General features: G+C 35.8%; 1 protein-coding gene across 6 annotated transcripts in view; it reads right to left on the bottom strand.

Annotated features, from left to right (window-relative positions):
• The window catches only part of LOC149536087 (ADP-ribosylation factor GTPase-activating protein AGD12-like), an 81,431-nt gene that overhangs the window by 7,779 nt on the left and 56,106 nt on the right, over positions 1-17,546 (bottom strand). The gene's annotated exons all lie outside the window — the stretch shown is intronic.

The raw sequence follows: 17,546 nt of genomic DNA, 5'->3' as shown, positions 1-17,546 counted from the left end.
AAATTGGAGAATCAACAATTTGGACATTGTAGAATATGGAATGTACATTTGTAGAAAATGAAATAACTACTATACATCTATTGTCCCCACCAAACTTTATCAAAGTCTAAGATAATATCAATTTACACCTGGAATAGATTTCATAGTGGCCTGTCAGCTTGAAATTGTGCATTTCCCTTATTAAGTCTCTTGTCTGGACCCATTAATCATTCATCTTATCTTTCAAAAAAGGAAAAAGAAAACAGTGGAAAGAGTAATTAAGCCAAGTCATACATATGTGATGGCATTTTCACTTCAAAGGCCTGAGAAGACTCCAATAGCCTGACTCTCGTATATTGCTTGCAAATTCACTGCATAGTTACATGTCAAACTCATCAAGACACTTATGCCAATATTACCCTAAACAAAACCAAGTTATCTCACCAGAACTCAAAAAGTTAGACCATTTCAATCTGTTTTGCGACAACCAGCCACTTCACCTCAAAGATATATGACCTACTTGGGGAATCTTACAACATTAATTGATAGTCTACCTGATCATGTATGAGGTCATTGAATATCTTCCTATAGAAAGACAAAACCTTACCATTTGAGTTATGAATTGTCTTTCAACACCCTTGGAACTAGTCCTGTGTTACTCTAACCTAAACTTGTGTGCGCATATTGTACCCAAGCATTTAAACACTAAAATAAGCTGGCATATTAGTCATAATGACCACTCACCCAAGGCACTGCACTCACTGGACTTAGAGTTCTCCATATAAAATATCTATGACATATGCAATTGAAAAGAGACAATAGTACACAAAACATACATCAACGTTCAACACAATTGCACCTTACACAAACCAATTGTTTTAAATTAGCTTTCAATGCATTATACGTGCAGCTGCAGCCTAAAAGGGAAAAACTTGTAAAATAACTAAACACATACATTAATCCCTGTCTCCAATCCTCGGCAATTCACTATAGCCAAAACTTCATCTGTATTCAATACATTTCTACCACTTGTAAAGGTATCTGGAGTATCAACCAGAATTACATACACTGCAACATTTTATATATAGGTGGCATGAAAGCTAAGGATAAGAGAAGATTCCATTAGTTTGAACATGGTATATTACCTCTATCACACAACTACTGGTCAATCAAAAGTATTAGAGAAGATTCTATTAGTTTGAACATGGTATATTACCTAAGTAGTTTCTTATTAGACCATATTCGCATTTGCATACTTAAGCTTGCTAATGTCATTTACTTTCGAGTCTCATCATAGTATTGAGAAAATTGTCATGATCTTAGTATGTTGCAAGGTCTCATCCACATCTTTCAATTGTATATTTTACCATTTTCATTTTGCATCTAAAGACTTATCTAGCTTCATAGCATTTCTATTGCTTCTCTCTTTCATGGAAGGTTGTTTTGGTGGTCGATCACCTTTGACTTGCTATTAAAGCTCTAGATTTAGATTCCTTTCCCTCTTTTTCAAGAGATCCATTTAAGATTTTTCATATGGTACATCCTAGTACCAAATGGACAACATATGAGCTCATAAATGCCAAAAACCTATCAATTCGTAAAAGGGAACATAGGGTTTGGAGCCACTAAATTTTGAAGCTTTTTGGGGTATTCAAAAGAATTCACTAGAATAATCCATATGTCGTACAATTTTGTCCAAGCACACAATCATTGTATTGTCCAACCACAATTATTATAGAAATCAAAATCTTACAAATAATATTCCTGTATGCTTCACCTAAGTCATGTATAATATGTTTCTCCCAAAAAATTGAAAATAAAACGATTTAGTATAGCTATCAATGCAATAATGACATCATTCCCATGCCAACCCCTAACCAAATACCTAGTCATGTCGATGACCAAAACCCAATATACATTGTGCTTTTTAAGTTTGATAAAATTATCAGGTTTTGCAAACATACAAGTGTTTGAAAGCTTGTTTCAAGCACTACATAGTCATACATTTGGTTTTTCCAGTGTAACACCAGCGCTGAGGGACATCGGGACAAGTTTCTAGGACAATAAAAGAAGGGCCTCAATTTGGGGACAGCGGGGAATGGTGGGGGACCGGGGCTTTGGTGGGGAGGGAAGAGGTGTTGCATAATATAAATATATAACATGAAATGCTAGCTATGAAATGATGTTTCAACATAACATACCAAATCAGAATACTTGTACATAGAAAACTTGCAACACAAACCAGAATCGTTGAACATTCAATATAGTAACATAGTACATACTACAATAGTAACATTCATATATCAAGATTCAAATAGAAATCCAAATTATTAGCAAATAGGATTTATAACGATAAAGATGATTACAATGAGTAGCATCATGCATCATTTAAATTATGATGAATATCAAAATGAGTACAAAATCGTGTCAAAGTGATAAAATGTAGTGATGGGAAGCCTCTAATCATCCCCCAAGCCAAAGTACTCATTAGCTGGAACTACTGGACTCCTCACACTCAAGTTCCACAAAAGGAACACCAACCAACCCTACAACTCTTTTTGATGCAAGCTCATCCTCATCAATATGAAATAGATCCTCTAGCTCTACATCCCATCATCCTCCTAGGCTCTCTTTGTACACGTGTTTTTCGTGATATACGATATGCAAGACACTATGTACAACAAGCTTCTCCGCTCTCTTAGAAGCATGTTTGTTCCTCTTAACAAAGTGGATGTAGCACACAAGCACCCAATTAGAGTTAAGTTTTTTCCTCTTAACAGAGTAGATGAAGCACCAAAACACACAAGTACCCAAGCACCCAAAACCCAAGCGGTGTGGCGACGAGTGCGGAAACACTTGGGCAGCGATGGGAGTGCTTGGGTGTGCCAAGTACCTATCCCAAGGACATCCCTGCACCCAATTGCGAGGGGGGTGGGGGTTCTGGGGTTGGGTGTGCATCCCCATTTTACACTAGGTTTTTCCTTTTTTTTCCAAATTACCCTATTATTTTAGTTTGAAGTTAGAATTTCTATTTTGACATATACTTTGGATATCTTGCAAAAAATAGGACCATTTTTTACCCTAAAATGGTCCCAATTTCACAATTTTTTATCTCTAATCTATATGTGAGTATATAATTGTGAAATAGTTGGCTTTTCAATTAATCCTTCCAAAAATCATGCTTGAACAAAGGGAACTATAAGTCTGGTCAAGACATAATCCTAAACACCTTAGATTGATTAGTAGTGATGTTGACTTCGACACAATGTGCTCTATCTCACATATTGAGTGTCCACACATTCTTTGCACCAAATTTGGAAGATCTTTGGAGATCCACATCTATCTCCATTTCTAGATAATGGATGCCCAATCACACTATATGCAGATTTAAATCGCTGCCCAGCTATGTTACTAGATACGAGAAACGAGAAACCTAAACGCAATGGCAATGTGACGAAAAATGGAATTTTGGAAGGCTGTGTAAAAGAAATGGAAATGTGTGTGTGTGTGTGTGTTAAAAATCTGATTTGATATAACAGAAATAATTTTCTTAAAAATTAATTCTTAATTCTATCTTAAATTGCATTCATAAATTAATGATTATTTAATTTCAACTCTATTAATGCATAATTACACAAAAAACTATTAGTTAACTGCTACTAAAGTACCTCTAGATTTAAAAAAATCTTGAAAACTATTTTAAAAAACATTTGATTAATTACACTGCATGTTTTGGAATAAGAACAAAACTAAAACTATTACTTCATTAACAAAAGTGAAACTTTACTTGAGTGTACTGCATCTTACGTTCCTCGTGCACCCTCTAAAATATTCATAGTTTTCTTATATATAATCTTCTTTCCACACATCATAGAAATGTCCGTTACATGACAGAAAACCCATTTCGGCCGTCAAAATGTGAAACAAGGCTTCCCCATCACGTTTCTAGCAACTAAGCCGCCCAGTTGTGTATCATTAGCAAATAAAATCCAATGCCCACCTACGTAGGATGGATGCTAATTTGCAGCACTATCGCCTTCCAAAAATACAGTAATCACAATAGACGAAACAATAATAATTCTCAGAATTTAATCCAATCCACAATACCTCAGCTATGGATTAAATGCATAACTCAACTTCAAACCCTTATACTTAAGCAAGGGCACAAAATTTCAGAACTTTAGAAGTGCTACAAAGACAAGAAGAGAAAAATTATATTCGATCGAATGCTTTTCTCATCAAATGGGCTCATATTTCTATTCTCCAAATGGCACAAAGTTTCCCAAATACAACTTCACTTTAGAAGCTTCCTCAACACAACATTAAAATATAACAAAGTGTCATATAATATAATTATTAATTACTTTTGGCTCTCAAAAATGACCTTTTCCACCATAAGATAATATTTTGACACACAAGGCCACTGTTTCTTGTGCCCACAATTTAAAACTTTTCATCCTGGTTCCAACGAGCTATGATACTAAGGGGACCAACTTACAATACCAACAAAAATAGTAACCTCACATATTTAGATGAATAATAATAATAATTCACTCGTCTTGCGAAAACAATTGAAGAAGCATCAGAATCAAAATTTGACAACAACAAAGTGATCTTGATGAAGAAAGATGATGAATGAACTTAACGAGGTGACTTACTATAAATAGACACTCCCTCCAAGATTCTTGGAGCCCAAACCAAAAGCCCAAAATAAAAACTCAAAGCATCACTTAACTCTTCTAACTTAACTAAGCTCATTGAAACCAACAATTTGACTTACTATATAGTAAGTCCCTCAAACGGAACCAAAACATACCATAGGTTGCTAGAAAGCATATAACCCCACAACTAAGACCCTCAAATCCCATTGTTTGCTCACAAGGGTTGCGATGGTGAACTGACCAAGCCAACTGCAAGAACCTGCTAAAAATGGGAACATTACATTGATGCTCTTAAATATTAGCTTATTGATTATTTGGCTTCTATGACTCCTATTCTAGATTCAACGGCTTCCTTCTCTTTGACTTCAAGTCACAATCCTAAGCTTTCCTAGTAGAGCAAGCTTCGTCTTCTATGGACATAGTGTCATGATATGGCAAGTTTAGTTGGATGACAAACATTGAAATACATCTCCATCTCTTGTTGCTTCAATTGACTCTTTACAGAAGGTACATCACAAGATTTAAAACATTGGGATGCATATTTGAAGTATTGCAGTTTTGTTTTTTAAGACTAATACATAAGGACATTTATCTCCTCTTTGATGACATCCTTGTCTTATCTATTGTTAGACCTTCTTCATCTTTGGATTTTATTCTTCATTCGTATCCACATTTTCTTAGCTTGTCAACTTCTTCATTCATATGACTTGTACCTAATATGACTATGGAATCTTTTCACACCAACATGGCAATGCCTAAGCAGTTCAAAGACAACATCAACATCATCAAAATATGCTACACCTCTACTTCTTATCGTTTCCTCCCACAAGGCGAAATGTTTGAACATTGGACTTTTGCTCAATGTTTCTAGATCATTATTGACATCTTTTGTTGAGCATCCAATATTAAAATAGGAGATCATACATTATGGTGGATTATATAGTCTCTCTTTTTCCCCTATATAGGGGATATCTATTGTACATTTGCGACTGAAGTAATCCTTGATAGGTCATGTTAAAGCCCCTTCCTTCTTTCAAGAGTACATGTTTAGTTGCATCTTTTCTCTTTTGGAGGGGGATTTTTTCTACTCCTTTTCAATGCTTTTGATAGATTTTGTTTGTACATGGACACCTAACATGGCCTTATAACCAAGACCCATCATTTGTACATCTTTACATTTTATCGTACTCCCTAAGTTGCACCTATGAGTATTGGTGTGAAGGGGGTAGCTTGTTGTAAACATGGGAAATTACCTTACTAGCACTTGCACCTTAGTGTGCAATAGATACGTCGTAGAGGTATGGAAGATCATTTAAGTATTTCTTCTTTTATATGTCTCTTTATCTAATCCTCTCTATATCTCCTTATCTCTTTATCAATATATCTTACCATCTATATCGCTTCCTCTTTAACTCTCACTTTCTATTTCACTCTCTATATCTCTTTCTATCTTTGCCTCTTAATCCATCTCAATATCTCTCTATCCATTTATCTCACATCCTCTCTCTATATTCATCTCTATCTTCTTCTTCCCCCTCCATATCTAGACACATCTCCCTCTATCTACCCATCCACTATTTCCATCATTGCCTCTATATACTTTTAAATCTCTACATCTCCATATTTTTTCCCCAATCTCTATCTCTATCTTATTATCTCTCTATCACTCTCTATCCCTATATATCTCTCCCTTTCTACTTCTCTTTCTATATCACTTTCTACCTCTCTCAATCTCTCTTCTTTATATGTATATATCTTCTATATGCTCTCTCTCTCTCTCTCTCTTTCTCTCTCTCTCTCTCATACTCTCTCATACACACACACTATCTATCTATCCATCTTTATCTGTCCGTATAGCCCTCCCTCTATCTCTCTTTATATATCACTTCCTATCTCTATCTTCATCTTTCTATCTCTCTACCATCTATATCTAACCCTTACTCCTTTCTCTTCATCGCTATTTTCATCTCTCCATATCCCTCTTTTATATCCCTTCATCTTCTTACCTTGTAAACGTATGCATTCGTTGTACATGTTGCTACTACACCATAATATATGATGGTAGTAGGAAGAAGCACATATCAAATCATAGGCAACTTTTGTTTCTCGTGAAGTCTTAACAAAAGACCTTTTGTGTAAGCTAAACAAACGATTCAAAGATCATAATTAAATGCAATATACAGTTAAAGTTTCACCTCAACAAAAATACGGAGAGAAACCATCTACGTTTCGGAAAACATTAGCTCACATCTAGACCGTGTTAACATTTGAATTTTTTTCGTAGTAAAATTGGTTTGTTTATCTCTAGTGCAAAGGGCATCCATAATTGGATGGGATGATTGCAGTAGACACTCTACAAATATATTTTCCCTCAATTGTTTGAGAACAAGCAACCTCAATCTAGAACTTTAATTCATGTATGACATGTATATTTCATGGGTAAGTAATGTACATATAATAGAAAGAAAAATAGAGAGGGAGATAAATATATAAAAATGAAAATAAAGATATCATAACAATTACTTCAAACTTTACTTTTGGTGTCTTAGAAGTGGAAGCTTACCACATAATCACATGTGCCTCTTTATTTAAAAATTAAACATAATAATAATTAAAATGATTTAGGCTTCCAGAAGTCCAACTGAAATAAGAGGTTATTAAGCTAGAACAAAATCATATAATTGTATTTTCCTCTTGCCACATAATTCACATGTGACCTCTTTATTTAAAAAATAAACATAATAATTATAAAATGAGCTAGGCTTCCAGAAGCCCAAATGAAATAAGAAGTTTATTAAGCTAGAACAAAATCATATAATTGCATTTTCCTCATGATGCATGTTAATACATTAAGCATGAGTATACAACCCTTCTAAATTTCAATGTAGCTATCATGCTTCAGGACACCTCAATGGAGGGATTACAATCTTAGAATTCGGGGATCTTTGCAGTCCTCTGCAAATAGTGGTGCTCAACTCACTCACAAATCCACAATTCAATATGCTTCAGTTTGGTCTTCGTTTGGCTTAGATTGGACTTTGTTTGGGCTTAGTTTCATGTACTTACTATTTACGATAACTCTTGGGATGATTGAGGGGGACCCTTGTTATTATCATTTTAGTGGCCAAATCATATTAAAACATTAAATGGTTTCTTATAAAGTTGTAATTTGACTTTATAATTTCACTTGCGGGTTAAGTCATCATTTAAAGGGACCATTTATTTAATTAATTAATGTAAGCTTAAGCCAACATATCAATTGAGGTATTGGAGTAAATGAATTATTAAAGGGAAAAGTATATCTATTTATCCCACATTGGCTAGAAAAGTATGTGAGTTCTCCCACAAAAAGTTATGAAAGACTCACATGAGTTCTTTTTCATTATTGTGCATTTGTTATTATATGAATTTGTGATGAATATTGGAGCCAAGGGTTTCAGCATTTCAAGGTTCCAAGAAAGGCAATCTAAAAATATAAGATAGAGAGATAGAGATATCATGCAAAGTGTTTGACAAAATGTGAAACCCCTGAAAGTAAAGCAATTTGATGTTTGAAAAAGTAAGAACCAGCAAGAGTTCTTAAAAAACCTCAGAAAATGGAATAAACTACAATATAATTTACCACAATTTGATCAATTATTTTTTTTGACATAACTCAGTAAAACAATCAGGTTAAGCCAGTTTTAGCAAAAGCAAAGAGAAATAAGAATAAAATAAAATTGTTTGATAGATAATATCCAAAAACCTTTTTTTTCATACCTAAATCCTATAATAACCACCCCCAATTTGGAACAACAATTAATTCCTAGCCTATATCAATAAACAATCTTTATCTACCAGATTTCTTTCACATTTCACCACCTAATTGAAATATTAGGAGGCAAGCGTTCAAGAGAAACCAATATCCAAGTTGAATATTCGCAGGTACCAAAATAAGCATAAACAGTAAATTACTAATGAATTGCATATAGTCCATTTCCTATCTTCTTCTTCTATGGCTATGAGTTGCATTGCTAGAGTTGTGCAGTCCAAGGAAAGTCCACCCAGTAAGTCTGACACCACTCTTGTTTCTGGAGAACACCCCAGACCAGGTCGCCTTCCTTGAGTCTAGTTCCCACTTCCACACGAATACACCTCCAACTTGGATTACATTCACCAAACTTCTCGTCTCGAGCCTTGTTTCTTGCAAGGACCTTTATGTATGCTCGGAAACTAGTGAAGTGGCTTGATAAGGACCCAATGCCATTCCTGGTTAACCATGAGTGCAAATCACGTCTTCTTAAACTAGGCGCTGAATCTCCTATATGCTGTCCACCATGGTTTCCTCTATGAACAAGATGTTCTAAAGCCTATGCATCCCTCTTACACATAATGATGCCATCAATGTTCCCCCTATCTCTAATGTCATTAAATCCCGTGTCTCATTGCTTCTGGAGTGCAATTGAATTCAACTGAGTCCCGCTTACTCTCCTCCCTTGACTTTGCAATTGAATAACTCTCAATTATCTTGGGCATCCAGTTTCCCAACTGAATATAGCTAATTTCCTTGGTGAGACCCTACCCACGTAGTAGTCCGGCCAATGAAACAATCTGCAATTATTGCCTTTGTGCTATTATGGAAGCATCCCCTAGCTCCGAAAATAGGCCCATTATAATACCTCCGCAGTATTCCTCTACCAAGAATAAACTGTCTTCAATTCTCTCTATCTACCCACTGAGCGCTTCCCCAACATATCCTCCCAGCTAAGTAACACATGTCTTCTTGACTCCTTGAACAACACTAGCAAGTCAAGCTTCCCGAGCCACATTGGCAAGTCGAACATTCACTGCAGGATTCGCCTAACTTTGGTTTTTCATACTTTGCTTTTCCCATACACATTTATAATAGCAAACAACTCATTTAAACATATATGTTATTTTTTTAATAATTTACTAATTGCAAAGAAAGAAGGCAAGAAGCATTTAATAAATTATTCTCCAAGGTTTGAATTTAGAGGGGGACATTACAGTCCTCCCTCCACACGAATTGCTTATCCTCAAGCAATTTCAGTGTTAGATGCATCAAGACTTGCTCACTTTCCCATGTGGCGTCTTCCACTAACAAGTCTTTCCATTTCACTAATACTTTGTGATCACACGCTTACGGAGGGTCTTTTCTCTTGTTTCAATGATTGAAACAAGCACTAAGACTAATCTCCTTTCATCATTCAGAGGTGGCAATACTGTTGAAGGAATCACCACATGTCCCAAGGCCCTATTGAGCTTGGATACATCAAAGACATTATGTACCTTGTTGTTTGTAGGCAACTCCAGTTTATACGCTCCTTCTCTAACTCACCAGATCTTGTATGGTCCATAAAATCTTGGTTTCAATTTCTCAGCTCCACCTTTCTTGAGAGAAGACTATTGGTAAGGCTGCAACCTCAAGTATACTAGGTCACCAACTTCAAAATGGCTCTCAGTCCTATGTTGTTCTGCATATTGCTTTTGTTGGTTTTGAGCTTATTGGATGTTCTCTTGTGACGCCTTCACTATGTCCTTACTCTGCTATAATAATCTTGAAGCTTTAGGTACCATGTTGTTCATCAAAACCAGATCTAAAATGCTTGGTGGTTCATAGCCATAGAGTGCCATGTAAGGTGACATCTTGATGGACATGTGATAGGTTGAATTATAACAATACTCACTCATATGTAACCACTTTATCCATGTTTTCTCTTGTGCTGACACAAAGTTTCTTAAGCAGCCTTCCAACCATTTGTTTGCAATTTCAGTTCGACCATCTGTTTGCGGATGATAACTAGTGCTGCGAGTAAGCTTGGTTCCACACAATCTAAACAATTCTTGCCAAAACAGACTCATAGTCTTGCTATCCTTGTCACTTACTATGTTGCGAGGAAGCCCATGAAGTCTAAAACTTTTTTTGAAGAAGGGTCTGCTACTTGTACTGCTGTGTATGTAGCTGAAGTGACAAAGAAATGTGCAAATTTAGTCAATCTATGAACCACAATGTAAATGCAATTTTCCCTTGAGCTAGTGGTAGACAAGTTAAGAAGTCCATCGAAATACTCTCCCACTTTTTATTTGGAATTGGCAAGGGCTGTAACAAACCAGCTGGGTAGGTGTTTTCATGTTTGTTTTGTTGGCATGTTGGGCAATCTTGCACAAATCTCTTAACTTCAAGTTTCAATCCTTTCCAGTTGAATCTTTCTCTAACTTGCTTGTAAGTTTTAAAGAATCACGGATGACCAGCCATAGAAGCATTATGAAAAGATTTCAAAACCTGAAGTTTGAACTTGGATTTTGGTAATAGGAAAATCCTGTCTTTATAGAGTATCAACTCATTTTGCACCTTATACCTGTCATCATGCATTTTGCCTTGAAGTAAGCTTGAGGCACAGTCATTTTCTGCATATTCAGCTGTGATATTTTTCTTCCAGTCAACTATTATCTCTACTATGGAGCATTCCCCTTCACAGACAATATCAAAGTTGTAGGCCTGCAATTCACTTACCCATTTTTGTTGCCTCTCACTCGGGTCTTGTTGATTTAGGAAGTATTTGAGAGTACTGTGATTTGTTAACATACCCCCCACTAAATATTGTCTAAACTTGGCAAGAGCATACGTTATTGCCAGCATCTCTTTGTCATAAATTGAATAGCTTTTTTCAGCTCTTCTCAACTTTCTACTTTCAAAGGCAATTGGGTGTTTGTTTTGTGTTAGGGCAGCACCTATCACTTCACTTGATGCCTCACATTCCAACTCAAATGGCTTAGTAAAATCAGGTATTGCTAATCATGAACTCACAAGTTCCTTAAACTGGTCAAAACATTTTTGTGTCTCATTTGACCATGCAAAAGCTCCCCTTTTTGTCAAATCAGTCAATGGAGCAGCCACTCGTAGAAAACCTTTGACAAATCTCCAATAAAACCCCACACAAACCAAAGAAACCTTTCAGCTATGATAAATTTGAATGAGGCCAATTTGAAATTGCCTTGATTTTTTCCAGGTCAACACTTACCCCTTTAGAGATGACAATGTGACCAAGGTACAGCAATTCTGTTAAACCAAATTCACATTTAGACTCCTTAGCAAACAAAGATTCCTTCTTCAAAATACTAAGCACCTCCTCTAAATTTTTCAAGTGCTCATCCCATGTCTTGCTATATATTAAAATATCATCAAAAAATATCAAAACAAACTTACGGAACTGCTTGATAACAATCTAGCTCATACAAGATTGGAAGGTGGCTGGTGCATTAGTCAGCCCAAAGGGCATGACTAGAAACTCGTAATGCCCATAGTGATACCTAAATGATGTCTTCTCCACGTCCTCTTCCCTTACTTTGATTTGGTGGTACCTGGATCTCAAATCTATCTTGGATAAGAAGCAAGCTCCATGTAGCTCATCAATAACCTCATCAATGCATGGAATGGGGTAATGGTTCTTGATCATTTTCCTATTCAAAGCCCTATAATCAATACATGTGCATATGATTCCATCTTTCTTCTTTACTAAGACCACAAAAGAGGCAAAGGGACTCTTGCTTGGCCTTATGTGACCCATTTCCAACAGCTATTTAATTGTCTTCTCTATCTCATCTTTATGTCTTTTTGAGTGCCTATAGGGTGTGGATATGACTGGTTTAGCAGCTTCCTTCCACTCTATTATTTGTTCAATGCCTCTATCGAGTGGAATTCCATGTGGGATGTTACTAAATAATTTTGTTGTACTTATCCAACAGCACCTTAATCTCAAGCTGAAAACTCGTCTTCTTGTTCCAAATCATTTGGTGAGAAAACACACTCTCTCGCCAACTCCACTTGATCATGCCTCATTAACCTTTCCATTCTTTTAAAGGAAACAATCTTTGGGCCACCACTTGTCATTCCTCTAACAAGGAACATCTCCCCTTCAACTTCAAACTTCATTTCCATGCTTTGCAAATTCATTTTAAATTCACCAAGTGACCATAGCCATTGGATGTCAAGCACCGCATCTATATCCCCAATGCTAACTATATAGAAGTCATCCTTCAATTCATATTCCCCCAGCTGAATGCAATAGTCTAATATCTTATGTGTGCAAGCGACTGTGAATCCATCTACAACCATTACTCTAAATCCTTCACATTCTTCAGTCCTCAAACCTCTTCATGACACAACTCCTTTATCTATGAAATTGTGGGTTGCACTAGTGTCTATCAAGGTGATTATTTGTTGACCACACAACACTACTCTAACTCTAAAGGATCCAATTTTCTGCAAGCTCGTTAGTTGGGCTATGCAATTCTTCCCTTTACGTTCACTTGTTGACTCATCTAAAGTAGAATCCGCTTCACTTGAGCTGGATTCGCAATGCTGTTCTGAATTTTCAGAACTTGATTTAGGGGCTGTAAAGTACTCTAACTATTTCACTTTTGCCTTATATGGACACTTATGAGTTGGGTCCCAAGGTTCCCTACATTGGAAACATAATTTCTTCTTTTTCAACTCATTTAATTGCCCATCATCCATCCTGATCTTCTTTCTTAGACTGGTCCTCATCCTTGTGAGAGTACATTTTATCTTTGTCCCTCTTGTGATGGATATTTCTAGGGGAGTGTTTGCCTCTTGAAGTAGACATTTCCCTTTCTCTAGCCTTTTGAATGACATCCTGCAAATTAGCTGGGTTTAGAGCCTTAAACCACCGCCTTAATGGCTGCATCAATCCATCTATGAAGAGCACCACCCTCCTCTCAGAAATATCTGTCACTGAGACCGAAATCTTTTGAAATTCAGAAAAATAACTCTCTACGGTTCCCCATTGTTTTAATTGTGCCAATTCTTTAAAGTCCAACTCAAAATCTTTCTTTTCAAATCGATCAATCATCCTCTCGATGAATTCAGCATAGGTTACAATTTGATCATGGCCCAAGGTAATCAAACCATGATACCACTAGTCGTGAGCGCTTCCCTCCAAATGCAAGGCTGCATATTTAATTGCTTCATCTTCAGCCATAGATTTAAGCTGGAAAAAAATATCCATCTTTTGAACCCATGATCTCACTATCATTTTTCTTGACCCATCCAAGTACGGTATGGATACCTTACCCACTCTTCACTGCAAATCTTGATTTTGGTATCTATCATCATTTCCCCTTCATGGTCGGTTCCTTTCCCTAAAGGCAATGTATTAGGAAATGGCATTTCATCCTGTAAATCTTCTCTGAGTGCTTGCCAATCAGCCCACACTTGTCAATGGAATTCACAGTATGTTGGCTCATTTGTTATTGGTGTGTCGTTAGCTTGATTGAAGGAAGGCATCAGTGACCTAGAGTGAATAGTTGAGCCATTATTCCCTTGCACATTTCAAGTGGAACTTATCCCCTGTTTCCATTATTTCCTTGGTTTGTGGTGTTGTCATGGTTTTCGTTATCTACACGTTGTTGAACCAACTGTGTGAGCATTTGAGTCATTTGATGTTGTGATTGAACCATCAAATTCATTATATCTCATTGTGCCCTTGCCTATTCACGCAACATATTCTCAATCCCACTACCATTTGCATCTCTGACCATTATTTCTAACTAAAAGGTCGATTGACCAATCTCAGGTTGTTGGTCCAAATAGGTGTTTGACTTGTTCCTACAGATGTAGTGGTGTAATAGACGCATAACTAGATAGCTACCCAAGAGCTTATCAAAGCTCTAATACCACTACAATGACCACCCCCAATTTCAAACAACACTTAACTCCTAGCATGTTTCCGTAAACAATCTTTGTCTACCAAATTTCTTCACATTTCACCACTTAATTGAAATATTAGGCAGTAAGCGTTCAAGAGCAACCAATATCCAAGTTGAATATCCGCAAGTTCCAAAATAAGCATAAACAGTAAATTACTAATGAATTACATACAGTCCATTTCCTGTCTTCTACGACTATGAGTTGTGTACTCTGAGGGAAGTCCACCCAGTAAGTCTAACACCTCCTCTTGTTTCCAGAGAACACCCCAGACCAAATCACCTTCCCTTGCTATGTGTTGGATGCTACACAATTGCATGTGAGTCAGGTTCCCATTTCTAAGCAAATGCACCTCCGACTTGGATTGTTAATTCACCAAACTGCTCGTCTCAAGCCTTGTTTCTTGTAGGGACCTTCATACTAGTTAATCATGAGCGCAACCCGCCTCTCCTTAAACTGGCATTGAATCTCCTGTATGCCACCCACCATGGTTTCCTCTATGAACTAGATGTTCTAACGCATACGCTTCCCTCTCACTCATAGTGACGCCATCAACATTCCCCTTGTCTTTGATGTCATTAAATCTCGTGTCTTATTTCTTCTGGAGTGCGATTGAGTTCAATTGAGTTCCTCTTACTCTCCCCCCTTGCCTTTGTGATTGAATACTCTCAGCTATCTTGGGCATCCAATTTCCCACCCGAAGATAGCTACTTTCCTTGGTGAGACCCTACCCATGCAATAGCCCAGCCAATGAACTGATCTACAATTCTTGCCTTTGCACTATTCTGGGAGTATCTCCAAGCTCTGAAAATAGGCCCTACAGTAATACCTCCACAATATTCCTCTCCCATGAATAAACTCTGTCTTCAATTCTCTCTACCTACCCACTAAGCGCTTCCCCAACATATCCTCCCAGCTGAGTAACACGTGTCTTCTTGACTCCTTGAACCACACTGGCGAGTCAGGCTTCCTGAGCCACGTTGGCAAGACCTAACTTTTTTTTTTCCCACTTTCTTTTTCCCATACACATTAATAATATCAAACATGTCATCACAACTCATATAAACATATATGCTATTTTTTTAATAATTTACTAAATGCAAAGGAAGAAAGCGAGAAGCATTTAATAAATTATTCTCCAAGGTTAGAATTTAGAGGGGGACATTACAAATACTTATAAAGGGCATAATTCACTGGGCCAAACCACAAAAGAAATTGATTTCGTACTATCAATGTAATGTAGTCACATTAAATTTAATACTAAGTTTAAAATGCACTTGTTTTCTATTGTGAAGATAAAATAGGCAAAAGAAATAAATGTTCACAGATTTTGGAGAAAACTAGTGTTGTCTTGGCATTGTTGAATAAAAAATGACTTCGACCAAGAATTTCTAGTGTAGAAAATATTCGAAGGAATTCTTGCCAAGCTTTGACAAGATTGTTTCAAAGTATGCAAAGTTAACTCGTGCATGTTTTTGAAGAATATTTTACAGAGATTTATCTTATTTTAGTTCAGTTGAGTTATTGCAGAGTCTCATGTTTTCAAATACTGCAGAAACTATATTGTTAAAGAGGCTAATGTAAAATTGGTGACTCTATGAGAAAAACCTCTTCTCATTTTTTTGTGTAGAAGGTTTTCAATGTTATTTTTACTTGAACAAGAATTCAAGGAATGTTTGAAGAATAATGTTTCAAGGTATAAAAAGTTAACTCGTGCAAGTTTTTAGAGAGTACTTTTTCAAGTTGAGTTTTTTAATATTATAAAATTTGTTAAGATACTATTGAGGTTTTGACAAGTCCAACTTTTAGCAGATATTTTATGTCATCCAAGTTGTTACTAAGTCTGAGTTTCAAGTCATTGCTAAGTCTTGAGTTTTTCAAGTAAAATGGAAACTATATTGATAAAGAGGGCATTGTGAAATTGGTGATTGACCTTGATCCTATGGGAAACCCTGCTTCCAATCTTTACCACAATTTTATCAAATTTTAGTTTTCTCACATAAAAACTAAATAAAACAATCGAGTTAAGCCATATTTATCATAAGCAAAGCGAAATAAAAACAAAAATAAATTGTTTGATAGATAATATCCAAAAACCTTTTTTGTTATTGCCTAAATCCTTATAATGGGCATAATTCACTGGGTCAAACCAGAGAAGCAATTAATTTCAAACTATCAACATAATATAGTCACATTAAATAAAATACAAACTTTTTAACACATTTGTTTTCCATTGTGAAGATAAAACAGGCAAAACAGATAACTGTCCAAAGGTTTGGGAGAAAGCTAGTACTGTTCTGGCATTGTTGAATAAAAATGACTTTGACAAGATTGTTTCAAAGTATGCAAAGTTAACGCATGCATATTTTTGAAGAATATATTACAGAGATCTATCTTATTTTAGTGCCAAGTTATTAGGGAGTTTTTGTCGATGCCAGATTTTAGCCAACTTCGATTTTTTGAGAAATTTTAGGTCAGCTGAGTTATTGCAGAGTCTCAGGTTTTCAAATACTGTGGAAACCTAAGTCAAAGGATACGCCGAATTTCATCCATGAAGTTTGCATTTCAGTAAATTTTTACCCTTTCCGAGCATCATCCAAATTTAATGACATTTAATATAATATTGTTGTTTATAACAATATTCCTTTATTTTAAAATAATATTAAGTTATTTAGTTTAATTATTTATCAATATCAAACTAGTTCGACAATCTTGTGGATATGTTACTATCTTTAAAAATTAATAAATTTATATAAGTTAAATTTAATGGCAAATTAAATTTCATCCAAATATCATGATACCTTGTAACTTAGGCGGAAACTATATCGTTAAATTGGCAAATGTGAAATTAGTGATTCTATGAGAAAAGTCCCTTCTCATTTTTTTTGTGTAGAAGGTTTTCAATGTTGCTTTACTTGAACAAGAATTCAATGAAAGCTTGAAGAACAATGTTTCAATGTATAAAAAGTTAACTCCTGCAAGTTTTTGAAGAATACTTTCCAAATTTGTGTTTTTTAATATTACAAAATTTGTCAAGATACTGTTGAGGTTATGGCGAGTCCAATTTTAGCAGAATCCAGTTTTTTTAATAGAAATTTTAGGTCATCCAAGTTATTACTCAATTTCAAGTCATTGCTAAGTCTTGAGATTTTCAAGTAGAATGGAAACTATATTGTTAA

Source organism: Cupressus sempervirens, chromosome 10, assembly GCF_028749045.1.
Source record: "Cupressus sempervirens isolate cs-2001-9-10 chromosome 10, ASM2874904v1, whole genome shotgun sequence".
NCBI lineage: Eukaryota > Viridiplantae > Streptophyta > Pinopsida > Cupressales > Cupressaceae > Cupressus > Cupressus sempervirens.
This window is presented reverse-complemented; position numbering and strand designations above follow the sequence as displayed.